Genomic DNA, 15,549 nt, shown 5'->3' on the forward strand with positions numbered 1-15,549 from the left:
CAGTGAGAGCTCTTCCGCGGAGAAATTGGCAGAGATGTACGTGCGGGAGGTGGTATCACGGCATGGAGTGCCGATCTCGATTGTCTCAGACCGAGATGTACGTTTCACTTCCAGATTCTGGAAGAAATTTCATGAGGAATGGGGTACTAGGCTGCATTTTAGTACCGCATACCACCCCCAGACAGACGGACAGAGCGAGCAGACGATTCAGACGCTCGAGGATATGCTCCGGGCATGTGTGTTGGATTTTGGTGGGAGTTAGGACACGTATTTGCCCTTGGCAGAGTTTTCCTACAACAACAGCCATCATTCGAGAATTGGTATGCCACCCTTTGAGCTGTTGTATGGGAGAAGGTGTTGGACCCCCATTTGCTAGGGAGAGGTCAGGCAGCGTGTTATGGGTAGTACCGAGATCGTGCTTCAGACGACTGAGCAGATACAGCAGGTCAGGCAGAGGTTATTGACCGCTCAGATTCGTCAGAAGAACTATGCGGACCGGCGCCGGTCCGAGATCGAGTTCCAGGTCGGCGACTTTGTACTCCTGAAGGTCTCTCCTTGGAAAGGAGTGATCCGATTCAGGAAGAGGGGAAAGTTGGGGACCCGATATATCGGTCCTTTTCGGGTGATTGCAAGGGTAGGCAGGGTAGCCTACCGGTTGGAGCTACCTACAGAGTTAGGTCAGATCCATGACACAAACCACGTGTCGTAGTTGCGAAAGTGTATAGCCGATGAGTCGGCAGTGGTTCCATTGGAGGATATTCAGGTGGATGCGAGCCTGAATTATGCTGAGAGACCGGTGGCAATCAGGGATCGGAAGATCAAGGTTCTGAGGAACAAATAGGTGCCTCTGGTGCAGGTCTAGTGGCAACACCGGAAAGGGTCAGAGCTTACTTGGGAGCCAGAGCGCGAGATGCGTGAGCAACATCCGAAGTTGTTTCCAGAGTGAGACTTCGAGGGCGAAGTCTGATTCTAGTGGGGGAGAATTGTAACATCCTGAAGTTCCAGGTATATTAATTTATTTAATTATTTTGGAATTTGTGGAGGAACTCGACGAGTTGGAGCCAAGACTCGCCGAGTAGGGTCACAGATGTTCATCCGGGTTCACGTCCGGACTCGGCGAGTCCATCAGTGGACTCAACGAGTCCACGCTGTTTAATGAAACCCTAATTCCCTGGGTTTGGAGCCTATTTAAGGGCACTTATAGCCTCGCATTGCGGCTACCAGTCCCTTGATAGAACCCTAAGTGAGCTAAATTGTTGTGAGGGAGAAGAAATCACTTTTTGATCCTTGTACCTTTGGTTTAGCAAGAAGAAGGTGACAAGAGCAAAGAGGAGGTGCGATTCAGGCATATCCAGAGTTCAGAGACTTCATTTTGAGGTAATAGTTCGAACCTCCTTCAGTTTTGGTGTTGATCTTTAGAGTTAGGGTTTTCTAACCCCCTTTGGAGAGTGATTATGTGGAGAAAATGGTCCCTCTTTGAGTTTGTGCCTTGGATATGGACTCAAAGAGGTCCAGAGACCTTAACCCTTGGAGCTTTATGGATCAGTTTAGGGTTATTGGACTTAGGTTGCCATTTTTGGGACTAAATCTCCTTTTGATGCCTTGTCGCGGTTGTACAAGCATCAAGTATCAAACTTTATGTGACATTCATGCTTGGGGAGGCCAAATCTATGGTTTGGGGAAACAGATCTGACCTCAGGAGGTCAGTAGAGTTTGTGCATGGCATGAACTCGCCGAGTTGTTCTTGAGACTCGGCGAGTAGGGTTAGGGTTTCACGTAAATTGTTCAGTGAGTAGACTTGCTGAGTTGGGGGATGACTCAGTGAGTCAGGAGGAAGTTAGAGGGCTGGAGTTCAAGGCGGTACTCGCCGAGTTGTTCTTGAGACTCGGCGAGTTGAGTCGGGGTGGCCCCGCGATTCATGACTGGTATGACTCGTCGAGTATAGGGAGGGATTCGGCGTGTCAAGCGTGACAAAGAGTTAAAGGACATGTGAGAACTCGTCGAGTCACCAGGGTGCACTCGGCGAGTAGGGTCAAAGTGGGACCGTTGAATTTTGTTGACTTTTAGGGTTTGGTTATCAATGGTGTCCTTGTGACAAGAGGGGAAGGTAAAATAGTCTTTTACCTTTATGAGGGTGCCAATGGCAGGTTGAGTCTAGTCTCTAGAGTTATATTTATAAGAGTATTTATTTATGTGAATAGGCGGAGGCTAGGCAATATTTTCCATCGAGTCAGAGATTTACCGAGACGCTTGAGGTGAGTCTTCTCACTATACTTTACCTAGTGTGGTAACAGTGTTATGTGACATAGTGCTATAGAGTTATATGCCAATGTATTTGCATGTTATTTATGTGTTGTGATTTATTGTCATATGTGATATGCATGATTCAGAGTTACAGAGTTGGGACTTGCGGGTCCCTAGAGTTAGGGCCGGAGGGCCCACAGAGAGTTGGGGCTGGAGGGCCCCACTAAGACACATTGACCAGAGGGTCGACAGAGTTACAGCCTCGAGTGGCTATTATGTGTTTGAGTGGTATTTTGGGGAACTCACTAAGCTTATGCTTACAGTGTTATGTGTTATGTGTTTCAGGTACCACTGATGACCGCGGGAAGGCGTCGGCTTGATTCATACACACACATGGGATTTTATGTATTTTGATCTTGGGAGATATTTTGTGAAACAAAGACATGATACTATGACATTTTATGAATAAATGAGTTTGTAAAAATGTGTTTGGAAATGCGAAAAATTGTTTTAATTTTTACGGTGTTACATTACATCACTAAAATCTTATGAACTCACCAGCTTAATTGCTGATCAACTCTTTCAAATAACTTGTATTTTTAGGAAACTAGTAGACAGGTACTCGCTCTGGGAAATCAGAAGATGGAGCAGTATAGCTTCAAGTCTTGTTTTGTTATTTGCATATGTATTCTATGTTTTGTGACCACACACATTGTAAACACTTTCTTTCTAATGAAATGGTTGTTCATTACTTGCTTACTATGATACATGTATTGTGATACTAAACATGACGTCCTCCGCCCCCGAACGTTTCCGCCATTCCAGTTTTAGGGTGTGACAGATTGGTATCAGAGCATTATTTATAGTGAACTAAGTATATCAACTGATAAAAGATATATAACTATAAATATAATGGGGCTTAAGTGCTCTGGGTAATGATATATTTTAAGAGTATAGCGATAAGTTTCAAAAATATACCTACTTGCTTATACATGTAGACCAAGTATCACAAGAAGAACAGAACTAAAGTATTTAAAGGTTGAACACTGTCGTTAAACCTGAACAGCTATGTAATCATAGCTAGGATCAATATAGCCTGATCAACTATATTCATTTGAGATGTGACCGACATGTGTTTGGGAGTGATGTTGTGTTGCGACAGTCTTAAAACTTACCTAACACCACTCAAGAGAATCCTAGATCAAGTACATTACATTAAAGTACTATAGGAGTATTTTAGGCTCTATATAAATAACTTATGTGATAACTTAAAAGACCCTTACGGACAGGTCTATAATCTTGCAATGTATACTCCCAAGGTTATTGTAAGTCCCCAAATATGCATGTGTATCAATCAGATTCGTTTGATGGTGTGGAATCCCAATCAAACGGATGATGCCAGATCAAATAGAAGAGAAGGAGAAGAAGAAGATGATGAATCTTGTATGTATTGATATGAATGAAGATTCGGATACAAGATTCACACACACTCTCTTTTCTCTCTCTCGAGAACACCTTCAAATGCACACACTTAAGCTCTCTACTAGTGTTCATCATTCTCACATGCACTCCTCACCCTATATATATATATATATATATATATATATATATATATATATATATATATATATATATATATATATATATATATATATATGGACCTAAGGCCAAGCCCAAAATACAAATAATCCAATGCTTGGTCCAAACTACAATTAATCCTATACTATTTTTGGCCCAAATAATAAAAACAATAAATGCTTAGAAAAGCAAAGTATAAACCATATTTTTGACCCAACAATCTCCTCCTTGGTTTATAGCTTTCTTTGCTTAATTGACCCAACAAGCTCCCCCTAAAAAGTAGCTTGCTTTCTTAATAATCTTCATTGGGAGCTTTGGCTTCAACTTTAATCTTCGAATTCTTCACAGCTTCAAGATGAACATGATGAATCTTCAATAATTGACTTCATCTTGAGCAGTTGGGCTTTTCTTCAGAATTTTGGCTTTGAACGCACGTCGGGTGAGGAGGCTTGATGTACTGATTCTTGAAAGATAATGCTTTCAGCTTGAGAATCTTCAAAGAGAACATTAGAGAGAACTGAACTTCCAGATCACTTCAGCAGGTACAAAGATAGCAACAGACTCATTGAGGAGGCTTCAATGCAATCCGTCACATAATCTTCAATTGCAGCTTCACCTTGCTTCTGGGGTTGAAGGATTGAATGTTGAAAGAATAATCTTCATTTCTTGCTCCTTCGAATGCGAATTTTTCGATGCTCACGGACGAGGCTTTGGCTCAGAAATCTTCAACACAAACTCCATGAGTCTTATCTATACCCGAAATCACTTTTCAAGACAAATCAAAACTAAAAGAAAACTTAGCACAAAAATTAAAACATAAACAAAAATATTTTTGGATTTTTTGATTTTTCTGAACAATAAATAAAACAGAAATAACACTATTTTGGATTTTTAATTTTTCTGATTTTTCTTTGATTTTTGAATTTTTCTGATTTTTTTTTTATTTTCATTATTTTTAATTTTTAATTCTCCGCTAATATTTAAATTAGAAGAAACTATGACAAATTTCAAAAAAAAAATAAAAATGATATCTAACTTTAAGAATGATTTGGGATCAAAGTTTTTAGACAGCCTTAATCCACTTATCGGTACCTTTCATCTTCACATCTTTATCTGGTCGATCGCCGGTATTGTTGTCCACTTAAACACGAAAAATTGTGACAAATTTAGGACATACTATTTGTTACAAGACAAGGTGAACTCAAGTTCCTAGATACTATATCTTAAGGACCATTCAGCTGACGACGACCAGGGATATTGTTGTCCACCTAAATTGAGTAGCGAGATCTATAGACAATCTTTGAGTGTTCAATTTTAATTGTACTGGAACATGTTTCCCACTTCTTGATATGCCCCAACTATCAAGAACTTCCAGAGTACTCCTTACACCGGGTGAGCAGACAATCATTCAGAGAGAGAACAGATTCAGATTGCTATTACTTATTGATGGGATTAAAAATAACCTTTAATCAATGAAGATCGATTAGATCTTGAACAAGTATGTAAATATAAAACTGTAAGAACGCAATAATAAGAACAAGACAAGATTGAATCAAACGAGTCGAATGATTAAAAAAAATCCTCAAAAGAGCTCGATTAAGAACATCAACTGTAGAGGATTGGTAGGTTACAAGAACGATTAAAGAAACTTGCTATGCTCTAGATGAATCGCTATTTCGTTAATCTCTAAAATCGTTTTCCTAATATGCATGCAAGCATATACATATATATAATACATAAAAGGCTCACGGTTGGACAGGCCCAAATCGAGTGTACATAACTAAACTATCGAGCCCAAAAGACGCAACACCAAAATAATCTTCAGCCCAACAATCTCCCCCTTTGCGTCAATTTGGAGCGAGACCTTCACTTGTTACTTGGGCCAGCAGCTGAAGCAGGTACCTTCTTCTTCACGGTGCTAAACAGACATTTGGTGATGGAGAGAATGGTCTGTCTAAACCGGATGTACCAATTGATCATGTCATTGAAGTACTTGATGTCATCAGCTGAGTTCTCTTTACACCGTTTGATAATAGATAACACATGCTCTAAACAAGCTGTGGTGTAAAGGTGTTTGTCAGCTAAAGCAAAGAGACATTTCTGTCCTTCTGCTCTAGTGAACATAACCGAGTTGCGTCTCGGATCAATCTTGCCCATTTGCATTTGGTTTAAATCACTGGCCGATCCCACAGGTGCTATCTTCGGTTTCTTCTTGAAAACTGTGGCGACCTCCTGATCCATTAGAGAAACCTCCATGATGTAGCATGCTAACATCCTTTTGACATGATCTATGATGGGACCATATTCGGCTTCATCAGTCAAAAGAATATTGTACAGGACAATCCAATCATGAGGATTTAGATTCGGTAGATCCGCCAGGGAGATAAGATGAGCAGTTCTTGCAGATCCTCGAATGAGCTTGAACTTAACGTTTGTGAACCTCCCTACGGCATAAGGCTTCAGCACCCGAACGTTTACAATCTTCTGGGCGCTCCAGGTAAGGTATTGAGGACGAGCAGCCTCCAGATAGAAGTCAATGAGCTCCCTGTCAAGCTCATCGTTCGGATGTGGGACTTCAAAGATGTTAGAGAAGGCGTGGAAGATGAACGCCTTTCGAGTCAGCGGCATGTCAAACTGCGAGTCGACAGTATTGTTGCAGTCGAATGAAATAACCGGCTCGAGCCATAGTATGCTGGGAGTTTTTATGGCCTCTTTAATCATACGCTCCCTGGTCCAGGCAGGGAAGAGAGTCTTTCGGCTCTCAAGGAGATCGTGGGCTTCCTTTTGCTTGCGTTTGGCTTCTTCAGCCTCTCGCGCCACACGACTGGCATCATCGTCAGCATTGCGACTGTTCTTCCGTTTTAACATGTCAGCAATGGTCTCCTTGTCTTCATCTTCATCTTCTTCCTCAGCTAAGTTTTTGCCTTTGTTCTTCACACCCGAACCCGAAGCATGACCAGTCGGAGGTGGTTCGGTTGTGTGAGTAGCTTTGGAGGAAGGAGGTGGTTTCGATCCAGTCTTCTCATCTCCCCCTTGTTTCGGAATGGACACAAAACTCGGTAGGCCTTCGATTTTGCTGAGAAGGTCCATGGCCGGAGAGAGCTTTTCAGCGAGGGTACGCCTCACCGAATGGTTAAGAATGGGATCGTGTGCTTCCAGGATGTTGGATAATGCTTCGTGGACATCCGAAACACACGTTTTGATCACCTCCCGTTCGGATCGAAGAGCTTCCAGTTGTTCTTGTGAGTTGGATAGTTGCGTGCTCTTGACCTTTAGGGCGGTTGTTTTACTCGCCAGAACGTCCATCAAAGAATTCTCAGCTGCAAGATCCTCTTGTAGGTTAGCAAGGCGGGCATCGATGGAGGCACGAAGTGCCGAGTTGTCGTCGCTTATATTTTGGTGTAGGGTAGCGAACGAAGTCAACTCCGTTGAGACGAACTTGGCCAATTGCTGAACAATCGGTTCCAAAGTTGTCTTGGTGGCGTCAGCGCTTTCCTGCAAGGACTTCAGCAGGACAGAAGCGTCGGAGAATAGTTTATCGACTTTTTCGGTCGCAGCCTCACAAGCTCTGGTGGAGGCATCAATCGCAGCAGTTGCTGAGGCCACCGAATCATGTTGAGCCCTGGAGAAGGCGTCAACAATTTTCTGAAGGGCAGCTTCAGAAAGAGAGGACTGCTGGTTGGAAGAAGAGGCGAGAAGTAGGTCAACCTTCTCGTTAAGCTCTTTGAGATGCTTCTTCGTTACTGGCGCATCATCCTCCTCATCACTCTGAACTTGAAACGGACTATAGTAGACCGAATCGAAGTTCATGTGTTCACCACCAAGGTATTGGTTTTCGCCATCAGAGGCATCTTCTGGAGATGGAGGGGGTGGTGAAGCTGGGGGTGTTGTGGGTTTTGTAGGTTCAGGTTGAGTGGGTGTGGGATTAGTTTCGGGTGGTGGTTGAGTATGGGTAGGTTCGGTTGTATGGGTTTCAGTTTGTGGTGGTTCGGTTACTGGAGGGGTTTCGGTAACTGGTGGTGTTTCGGTTGCGGTTGTGAAAATGGGTGGTGGTATAGGGAATGATGTTGGTGGAACAGTAGTGTTGGGGATTATGGTCGGAATGGAAGTAGGAATGGTTGGAGGAGGGGAAGGAACTGGGGAATTATGAAGTTCCATTTCTGGGGTAGGGGACCGAGGTGGTGTGTTGCCTCGTTGAGGAGATTCGTCTCCTTGAGAACCTTCAGAATCTGAACTCCCTCCCTCAGAATCACTTGAAGAAGAGGGAATAACAAGCTTGCGCTTCGGTTGTGTCTTCCTCCTCTTCGGCTGTGGGGACTGTGCAGCTTTCGTTTGTTTCCTCTTTTTGGGAGAAGGTCCCTTTGGAGCTTTGGACGCTTGCTTCCCTTTTTCAGCCTTTTTGCCCCTGTTCGTCGGTTTGTCAGCATCATGGATAGACCTGAGCATGTCCGGTGTCAGTTCCCTAGGACCAGTTGGCCTAAACTCCTTGATCGTCCGAATCAATCTGCTGTCAGAGGGCACGTCTGCATACATTGTCTCCGGGATGGAGCCAATGAAAGAAAATTTCGATGCATCTGAGATGATGATCTTCTTGGTGTGAAACGTACCCACAGAAGACATCGATGCACCGGCAACAGTTGGGATTTCAAACTTGTCCATCGCCCATTTTGTAATCAAGATCCAGAACCGGGCCAACGACACCTCAGAGTGTCGGGATGATGAAGAGAGGCTCTGGATGAGCTGTTGCCATAGGACCAACCCATAGTCCAGGTTAATCCCGTTGTAGACCCCGTACATTATTGACAGGAAGAGACGACTTGCACCGTCGGATCCTGAGCTCCATTCCGACAGGCCTTTGAAAAGAACTGTAAATAGGCCATTCCACTGTGGCGGCAGGCAAGACTTTTTAAACTTAGTGACAGAGGTGAGAACCTCTGTGTATCCCATGTTGTAAAACATGTTATACAGAAAGCCAACCGGAATCGTTTCCGGGTTTATTCTCGATGGGTCAACAGCAAACCCAAGCATGGTGCAGAATCGTGGGCGAGAAACGGAAGTCTTGTGTTCTGCAATTTCGAAGAACACCCGGTCGACTGCCTTGTCATAGTAAGCAGTCGCATAAACCTATGATAGGGCCACCATTGGTACAGATTCGATCCTTGAGAGAGCCGGAGCAAGTTGGGAGTACTTCAAGCATTCAATGACCGGCGACATGTAGGAGTCGTACGCCAGTGGGTTAAGGTCAATCACCAGACATTGCTGTGGGCGGATGGGGAGGATTTGTGAAGTAGCATGGACAGAAGAAGATTCAGCCATTGTTGAAGTTTTGGAGAAGATGATGAACAGGAGAGTTGTTTGGGAGTATTTTTGCTTTGGAAATTTCGGAGGCAGTAAAGAGGTAAAAGGTATGGTAGACGGCCTTTTATAGTGGGTGATAGGAGAGAGGAAAATCGTTTCAAATCTTCTATGGAAATACGAAAAGGTTTCCTCTGTGACAGATGGGTGACAGTTGAGGCGTGCGATGATCACGTAGGAGAGAGAGTGTCAGATTCCTAGGATCACGCCGCCCAACAAGCGCCGTTTCAGAGAGAAAACCGTTCCAATTCCTCACGCGACTTTAATTGCCAGAATGATGACGCTTGGATGTCGCACACGCGTCCACAATGTCAGTAAAATCAGGGCCGTTTCAAATTCACACGCGCCCCTTTTTACCGTCGTTTGAATTTTAATCCCTTTAACTCCCGCCGAGTCAGCATCCTTTCTTCTTATCCTTTTAAACGGCATGTTTTGAAGTAAATGCCCACGTGGATTGGTTTTAACCACAACTCCATAATGAACCACCAAGTAATAATACAGCCTGTAAATAATTAGTAACGAAATCTTGGAAAATCAAGGATTTTCGTGCAAAGAGTGTAAAAGAAAAAGAAATAAAGCAACTCTTTTAGGGATATTCTGTGATGTCAATAATGACACGAAACTGATGATCCCGGGCACAAATCTCTTCCTGCAAGGTCAAGAGAGACCTTAAAGTGTTAATGTGGATTCCCGTTGAATTACGATCAAACATTTATTAATAAATGTTGAAAGGCTTCTTTTAATTAGGCTAAATAAGGGTGGCTTTCGCTTTGATTCAGCTATTCTAATCTTGAAATAAGAAAGAAAGTGAACAAAGTACTTGTGAGACCGGTGTAGTCTGTTGAACAAGTAGGTAGGAGTTTTTATTTTAAAGTGGCTTGGATAAATATAAAATCTCAAAAAAAATTAATAATTGGATCCCAAGGGAAGAAATGTTATGGGGTTTAACAATTTCATAGGAATCACGCAAAAGAGAATTGAGATTTCATGAGGGTACATTCGTTAATTCTTTGGTGAAAGCTTGAGCAAATTAATTGTTCACCGTCAATTCTTTGGTGTTGAATTTTGGGTTTCACTCAGCTCGTAGTGACACGAAACTAAGATCATAAACACAAATGTTTTGTAACCATAAACCTCAATGGTAATTGCTGAGAGTCTCAAGGGTTACGATGATGAACCGAATGTAATGGAGAAGTGTAATGGGGATGGTGTAAGAAAACATAGTACCTCTGCTGCGAAAATAAGGACCAAGCAGGAAACTCTCAACTCATGTGAGAAGAGAGTGAGGTAGCTCACGATTAGAATAAATGTGTTAGCCTTATTGGGAAGACAAGGTTTGTATATACCAGGTCATGAAGGCTATTATTCAAAATCTTATGAGACTTGGGACGCATACAGCAGCATGCTTCTAGGGACACTTAAGTAATTCATCAATTATATCCCCATAAACAAACAAACACACAAGAAAAAGTAAAAGAGAAAAATATTTTTGGGGTTTTTGAGATTTATAAAAGAAATTAAAAAAATAAAAGAAGTTAAAAAAAATTAAGTAGAAAAAAAATAAGACTTAAAAAAAACTTTGGAAAAAAAAAATTGAAAAACCGAACGCTCGGTTCCAGAAAATTTTGAAAAACCGAACCCGAGCGTTCGGTTGGTTTCGGTTCAGGAAAATTTTGAAAAACCGAACCCGAACCTTCGGTTGGTTTCGGTTCAACAAAATTTTGAAAAACCGAACCCGAACCTTCGGTAGGTTTCGGTTTTGGAAAATTTTAAGAAACCAAGGAGTTTAGACTTGCAATTTGGAAAAACTTTTTACATAAAGAAAAACAATTTTGTACAAGAAATATACAACAGAGAAAAACTACCTTTGAAGTGATGAGCAAGTCAGATGGTTTAACCGAACCCGAACGTTCGGTTGGTTTCGCTTCTTACGTTTGAGGTGGAGAGGTAGTGTGAGGTACTGACTCTGATTCCATCATACCTAGCCCTTGCAATATTTTGTTGAAAGATGCTTCAGGAAGAGCTTTGGTAAAGACGTCAGCCAGTTGATCAGTGGTTCTTACGAAGTGAACTTCGACATTTCCATCTTCCACATGATCTTTGATGAAGTGATACCTCAGTGCTATGTGTTTGGTTTTAGAGTGTTGCACTGGGTTATGACAGATCCTAATTGCACTTTCAGAGTCACAATATAGTGGGATCTTCTTCATATTGAGTCCATAGTCTCGAAGTTGACTTTGGATCCAAATCACTTGTGATGTGCAGGATGCAGCGACAATGTATTCCGCTTCGGCAGTAGACAACGACACACACGTTTGTTTCTTGGATTGCCAGCTGACCAACTTCCCATCAAGAAATTGACAGCCACCAGTTGTGCTTTTACGGTCGAGTCCACATCCTCCAAGGTCAGCATCAGAATAGGCTTGAACGAAGAAGCCTGAGTTGAATGGATACCATAGACCTAAGGAGGTGGTTCGCTTGAGATAGCGTAAGATGTTCTTCACTGCAAGCATATGAGGTTCGCGTGGGTTTGCCTGAAATCTAGCACAATAACACACAGAAAACATGATATCAGGCCTGCTAGCAGTTAGATACATCAGTGAGCCTATCATTTGACGATAGAGCGTGATATCGACAGCCGGTTTGTCTAGAGATGGGGTAAGCTTGGTGCCGAATGCCATTGGGACTTTGACTTTTGAGTCTCCCATCATGCCAAACTTTGCTAGGAGAGTCTTTGTGTAAGCTTCCTGATTGATAAAGATGCCTTCGGGTCCCTGTCTTATGTTTAAACCAAGGAAAAAGTTAATAGGACCCATTGAGCTCATTTCAAACTTAGTCTCCATCAGCTTTCTGAATTCAGCTGTTAAGCTGGGATTCGTGGAGCCAAAGATGATGTCATCGACATAAATTTGAACTATCATAAGGTGGTTACCTTCCTTTTTGCGAAAGAAGGTTGGGTCAACCGAACCTTGTTTAAATTTAGACATCTTTAAAAATTTTGTAAGCGTTTCATACCAGGCTCTCGGAGCTTGTTTGAGTCCGTACACAGCTTTATCCAGAATATAGCAATGGTTTGGATACTTTTCGTTCAAGAACCCAGGAGGTTGCTCCACATACATAGTTTCTTCAAGTTCTCCATTGAGAAATGCACACTTGACGTCCATTTGGAAAACTTCAAAGTTGTTGTGAGCAGCATAAGCCAGAAATATTCTAACAGATTCTAGCCTAGCTACTGGAGCGAACGTCTCTTCATAATCAATCCCTTCCTCCTGACAGTATCCCTTTACAACCAGACGAGCCTTGTTCCTTATTACATTACCTTCCTTGTCCATTTTGTTCCTGAAGACCCATTTGATACCAACAACCGAAGCATCTGGTGGAGTTGGAATGAGGCGCCAGACTTTGTTCCTTTCAAATTCGTTCAGTTCGTCTTGCATTGCTTAAACACAATCAGAGTGATCGAGGGCAGTGTTAACTGTCTTCGGTTCAACTTTTGATACGAATGAGTTAAACATACAAAACTCAACCTTTGAAAATAAGGATGTCTGTTTGGCCTTCAGTTGTGATCGGGTCAGAACCTTTTTAGATACATCACCAACTACTTGAGAGATAGGATGATCTCTAGTCCATTTTGTAAGAGGAGGGTAATTCGGATCAAAGGTTGGATCTAGTTCAGCATTGATCATTTCTTCTGGTTCAGATTGGCTATCGTAATCAAGCGTCATATCATCATGCTCCCCCTCAATTGATGAGCTTTGAGTAACTTGAGGTTCAGGGGTTTCTTGTGGTGCTGGACTTTCAGACTTTGAAGCACCTTCGGTTGGAGAGACACCTTTGGTTGGTGAAGGGCCTTCGGTTGGAGAAGCACCTTCGGTTGGTGAAGGAACTTCGGTTGAAGTTGTAGAACTTGGCTCCCCCTGGACTTGTGAGCTTGATTCCCCCTCGTCATGAGAGCTTGGCTCCCCCTCGACTGAAGCATTGTTGGATGGAGAGTCATCAGTGGGCGATTCTCCTTCATGCATTCTTCTTGCAGCATCTTCGAGAATCCGCTTCATATGATCAACTTTGTTGTCAGCTGCACCTGCTTCTGAGAGAGAAGCTTTCTCTGGTTCGTCAAAGAGTTCCAGAAATTTATCATATAAGTTAGCGATCGAGACTGTGACTTGGCCAGTTTGAGGAAAGATTTCCCTAGCGGTGTCTTCTTTGGCATGTAGCTTTTTGACATAGCTATCGTAAAAGGTCACGTAGTATGTCTCTTCAATCCTTCTCGAACGCTTGTTTAGGACCCTGTATGCCTTGGATGTGAGCGAGTATCCCAGAAAAATTCTCTCGTCGGCTTTGACGTCCAACTTGTTGCGGTGTTCTTTAGAATTAAAGATGAAACACCTTGAGCCGAACACGTGGAAAAATTTCACATTAGGCTTTCTGTTATTGAGAATCTCGTATGGTGTGAGCGTGAATCGTTTGTTGAGGTAAGACCTGTTCTGTGTAAAACAAGCAGTAGAAATAGCATCAGCCCAAAAATAAAGAGGTAAGGAAGCGAAACTTAGCATAGTTCGGGCAGCTTCACACAGAGATCGGTTTCGTCTTTCGACAATTCCGTTCTGCTGTGGTGTGTAAGGAGCTGAGAAATTGTGACTAATTCCCTTTTCTGCAAGAAACTCTTCAAACTCCCTGTTCTTGAATTCAAGACCATTGTCGCTCCTGATGTTGCGAATAGCCTTCTTGAGCTGTACTTCAATTTGCTTGATAAACACTTTCAGCTTTTGAGTCGCTTCAGATTTGAGATTTAGAAAGAACACCCATGTAAATCGTGAAAAGTCATCAACAATAACAAGAATATACTTGCTACCACCGATGCTTTCGATAGATGAAGGACCACACAAATCGATATGAAGTAATTCGAGTGGTTCAACAACTTTTGTGTTGATTACAGATGGGTGACTTTGACGACTCTGCTTCCCCATTTCACATGCAGCACACAAATGCTCTCTGTCGAACTTGAGCAATGGAAGACCCCTAACATGACCTCCAGTGACAAGTCGGTTGATATCTTTAAAGTTGAGATGAGAGAGTCTTCGGTGCCACAACCAGCTTTTGTTGGATTGAGCTTTTGATAACAGGCATATGGCTGGGTTTCCTTTGATGGGTTTCATGTTTAGAGGAAACATTTCACCCTTTCGCTCTGACTTGAGAATCACTTTCTTTGTCTTTTTCTCTATGATTTCAGAACCTTCATCATCGAATGAGACTTTGAGACCTGTACCTCCAACAAGCTGAGATACACTGATGAGGTTGTGTTGTAGTCCTTCCACATAGGCAACCTTCCTTATAGTAAAGTCACCATTTGTTATCATCCCGTATCCCTTTATGGTGCCGAAAGAATTATTTCCAAACCTGACGTTGCCACCATTTGCAAGAGATCTATATTCCCTGAGCTCCTCTTTCCTCCCTGTCATGTGACGTGACCAGCCACTATCGATGTACCATTCTTCGTCGAACTGCTCGTCACTTATAACCTGCAAAAGTTAAGCAGATTTAGGAACCCAAAGTTTCTTGGGTCCTCGTGAGCTTTTCATGGGAACAGGAACAGTAAGAGAGATGTCAACTAGATATGTTCGTTTTATGAGAGTTGTTTCATCTTTCTTTTTAATGGTAAACACTTTTATCTTATTAGGATTGGATGTGTTCGGTTTGGACCCTGGTTTAGATTCATTGACCTTCTGTTTGCCCTTTTGTTCAGCGGATGGATGAGATTTTTTAGAACGAACAGAATTAGCTTTAGAGCAAGATGGAGATGAATTGGTGGAAGTAGAAGAATTAGAAGAAGTAGAAGAAGTTGGTTCAGTAGAAGAATTGGGAGTAGTGGAAGAAATGGGTTTAGATGGAGAGAAGTTCTTGGCTGCAGACTCTAGGTGATCCTTTTGCTTTTGATCATTTGAAGAACAGACCTTAGAGTTTTGATTTCTTTTAACTTCAGGACCGAACCTTTGCTTTCGGTTGAAATCGTCTTGTGAACCGAACCTTGGCTTTCGGTTGAAGTCTTTCTCAGAACCGAACGTTTGCTTTCGGTTGGTGTTATCTTGTGAACCGAACCTTGGCTTTCGGTTATTGTGACTCTCAGGCTTTCCAACAGGATTGTTTTCATACTTCAGATTCTTATCTTGATGTGAGAAGTATGCATTCTGGGATTGCCAGAATTGTCTCCTTTCAGAGAGATTCTTCCTATATCTTTGGTTCCTTTCTCTCTTCTTATTCCTCATATGTTTTGGTTGATGATGAACATTAGCTTTCGTTTTCGGTTTCTCCTTGGCTGGTTCCTTTTGAACTGAAGGAATTTTACTTTGAGCCAAGGGAGCAGAGGGAGTGTCT

This window comes from Lactuca sativa, chromosome 1 (genome assembly GCF_002870075.4).
Source record: "Lactuca sativa cultivar Salinas chromosome 1, Lsat_Salinas_v11, whole genome shotgun sequence".
Classification (NCBI taxonomy): Eukaryota; Viridiplantae; Streptophyta; class Magnoliopsida; order Asterales; family Asteraceae; genus Lactuca; species Lactuca sativa.